Source organism: Rhamphochromis longiceps, linkage group LG11 (assembly GCF_057381845.1).
Source record: "Rhamphochromis longiceps isolate RC_006_pf linkage group LG11, R_longiceps_female_GT1.1, whole genome shotgun sequence".
In the NCBI taxonomy this organism is placed as follows: domain Eukaryota; kingdom Metazoa; phylum Chordata; class Actinopteri; order Cichliformes; family Cichlidae; genus Rhamphochromis; species Rhamphochromis longiceps.
The window spans coordinates 24,494,888-24,498,805 of record NC_140567.1 but is presented as its reverse complement, the minus strand read 5'-3'; positions in this window follow the sequence as shown (position 1 = coordinate 24,498,805).

Sequence of the window (3,918 nt, the reverse complement as noted above, 5' to 3'; positions counted from 1 at the left end):
ATAGAAAACAGTTACTAAATTAAAAATAAAAATAAACTAAAAAACCAAATAAAACAAGTAAATAAGACTGATTGGATAATCAAAGCCAGGGTATTATGCTCAACTAGACCTGAAAGCAACAAATACGTTTTTAAAAGAGTTTTAAAATGACTGAGAGACTGGGAGCAGCTAGTTTAACCTTGGTACTCTGGTACTCTGGTAGGATTTCAAAAGTTCTGTTAAGTAAGGTGGCTCCAAACCATTAAGACTCTTAAAAACAAGTAATAAAACTGGAATGGACTGGAAGCCAGTGTAAGGAGCCCAGTATACGTGTGATGTGATCACACCATGTCTTTCCAGTCGAAAGGCCAGCTGCTGTATTTTGAACAGCTTGCAGGCGACAAAGTAAGGACATATCAGAGCCAACATATAAAGTGTTACAATAGTTTAGACAAAAAGTAAATTATAGTGTGATCTCTCAAAGTCATGTGGCAGGAGGCAGACCTTCACCTTACTGAGAAGCCTTAGTTGAAAGAAACTTGTCTTAACATCAAATTTTAAAGCACTGTCAACTCACACCAAGTTTCTTTGCAAAAAAGCTAAAAGACCGATGGCGCTGTCATATCCATCTAAGAGGTCGGGTTACCCAAATACAATTTCTGTTTTTCTTTTGTTCAGATTAAAGAAGTTTATCTCCAACCAGGATTGTACATCTCTGCGACTGTTTACTAGTGTCTGAATAGAAACATGGCTGTTGGTTTTATAGGCAAATATATCTTTAGGTCATCTGCAAAGCAATGAAAGGAGACATTATGCTTTTTAAAAATGGAGCCCAACAAGCTTGAAAGCAAGTACTTCAAATTATTACCTTTATTCTTCATCACAGCCTGAACTGTCTTAGGCATCTTTCTTGTAATTTCTTTAAGCAGTCTTCAGGAATAGTTCTCCAGGATTCTTAAACAAAATTAAAAACTGTTCTTCGAAACTTGGCTGCCTTTTGTTTGGTTCCCTGTCAAATTGATTTCGCACTGCTTCAATAATTTTAAGGGTGTGTGTGTGTGTGTGTGTGTGTGGGGGGGGGGGGGGGGGGTGCTCTAGGGAGACCAATCCATGACTGATAGTTCCACTGTGTGTTTTTCTATCCAGCTATGCTCGTAAAGCATTGGCCGTGTCTTTAGGATCACTGTCCTACTGAAAAATGAAGACGCTGCCAATCAGAAGCTTTATAAATGGTATTGCATGGTGGATCAAAATCTGATGGTACTTTTCTGCGTTCATCATCCCATCAATTTTGACAAGATCTCCAACACCACTGTTTTACAGATGTCTGTAGATACTCACAGTTGTACCTCCTATATACAGACGATAAGGAAACCAGAAATTTCTCATTTGGATTCATCGCTCCATAAGACTTGTTGTCACACATTTTCAGTCCACTTCTTTATTATTTTCCTTTCTTGCAGACATGACGTTCAGACACTGTTCATCTACTGTAGATAGTCTTAGGCCTGCCACATCTTTTGTACTCTACTTTTCAGTTTCCTTTTACATTTTCCTCAGTTTTTTCAGTTTTTTCTCTCTGGAAATCACCTTGCTGATACAAAATTACTATTTTTCTGCCTGTTTAACTCTGCTATCTTTTCAGTGTTCATTGATTTAACGAAAGAAATGGGAACAAATTAGGTGTTGTCTCTTATGTGTAGACACAACACATCCTTGAGTTAGGTGCCTTTTACAGGCTTGAATAATTCATACGCAGTGTTGGGAACTTTTAAAATGTATTCCACTACAGATTACAGAAGACATGCCCTCAAATGTATTTTGTAATGTATTCCTTTACGTTACTCAATGACAGTAACGTATTCTGAATATTTTGGTTTACTTTTTTACAACTACATGAATGTACTATTGCTGTGTGATTACTGAAGAATACTTGCCATCCGATTGTTAAGTGATGACGTGACGAATCCTACTTCCGGGCCTAAAGTAGTCTGCGTTTAATATGGCTTTTGTGTTGTTAACATGTTTAATGTTATGTATTTTCTTTTATTTAATCTCAAAAAGCTCCTAAAACAGTCAGTGATCACTGTTGACCTCCCTCGGCTTTTATTACCGCTAATCATTTATTTAAGCTCAGTTTTTAAAATCTTAGGATGTAACTACAGCCCAGCCCATGCAGCAGTATATGAATGACTAACCTCGTATTATGGATGGATTATCTCAGTTGTTCTCCTGGCTGAAGTTTGGTCCTTTTACAGCATCCTGCCATGCGATTACATTTGTTCCTGACCACCGAGAATACTCACGTTAACTTTTATCGAGTGGAAAAAAAGTTAGCTTGTTTATATTATGCTAACATAGCTGTGTCGCTAGCGGTCACGTAGCACATCATTAAATACCAGCTAGCCCAACTTCAGTAACCCTACAAACGTCACTGCTGTTTAGTTTTCTGTCTTCATTTATGTTGGAAATGATAACAGAGCTGTACGTTTTAATTTGTTTCCAAAACCCAGCAGTCAGGACATGCTATATTGTATTTAGATAGAAAATTAGCGAGCTAACTCCCTGCTAACTTCTAACTCCGTTAAATGTCATAAATTCCGTTTTCATGGATGCCTGGATGTTAAATTCAATTGTTACACCTGGTAGAGCAGAACGCTGATCATTTTATTAAAGATGAAAGACTTTAGACAGTTTTTCAACTCTCAGTAATGCCATAGTGATCGTTTGATATATGGACCTGCAGCGGAGTTTAGGTCCAGACACGGCTAGTGACGTCAGACTGAACAACCGGATACCAATACCAACTAGATTTTTAATTCTTAATATAAAATGAGTAACAGTAGGGTGGACATTAGGTAAGGCTGCAATTTTTGCAGTGATCTCGTATAGAAAACAGGTCCCTGGCTCCGAACTGTAGTAAAGGGACCTCTGACTAATACGTTGGGTTGGTGTTGGGCTCGTAGCCGAAAACTAGCTTTGCTCTGCTGTCTGGGTCAACTTTGCTAGTGAGAGACAGAGAGAGGCGTTGAAAGGCTGCTCCAACAAAATTTACTGTTTCGGAGAAAAACACGAACAAAGTGTATACAGTCGAGTCTTAATAGCTCACTTACAACTGGGCTACACTGCCCATGAAGCTACATTCTTTAGGGCTATGCCTGTAAGACTCTGCCTATTGCCTTCATATTAAATCATTTTTTGAATAATAATTTTTACAAATATTTCGTCACATCATTATGCGGGCCGCAAGTAGAGGTGACATGGGCCGCGAGATTGAGACACAGACATTAGAGCCTCTTAGTGCGTGTTTTACTTGGGTTTCCAAAGGCGTGAAATTACCAAAAATAGAGAGGGCACAGCCTAACATATGAAACAGGAATAAACCGCCGTGTAATCCATTTATTTCAACAAAGTAACTGTATTCTGAATACCACCTTTTTAAACGGTAACTGTAACAGAATACAGTTACTCATATTCTGTATTTTAAATACGTAACGCCGGTGCATGTATTCTGTTACTCCCCAACACTGTTCATAGGTCAGTGTCGTGGTTTAACCAAAAAACATTCCAATGAAAATGGTCAGACAGAAAGACTGGACTGAAATTAAGAAGAAAAAAAAAGCAGCCAATGTCAAAAGAAAAACTTTGACAGAACTCCAGAAAGACTTGAACCCTTGCACTTTTAAAAATTACAAGAAAATCTGGCTCCTTGGAAGGCAAATATAAAGAGATTAGGAGTGGCTCAAGACTTTTGCACACTACTGTTTTTACTATAAAACTTCCAGAGAAAAGCAGAGTTGAGCAGCATGCACTTAATATAATGTATACTTAATCAAATAAAATTTGTATTCCCGTATTTGACATTCACAAAAGCGCTCAGTGGGAAACTACATCACTGCTGGCATCCAACTGCACACGACTCTTAAGATAAATGATGAG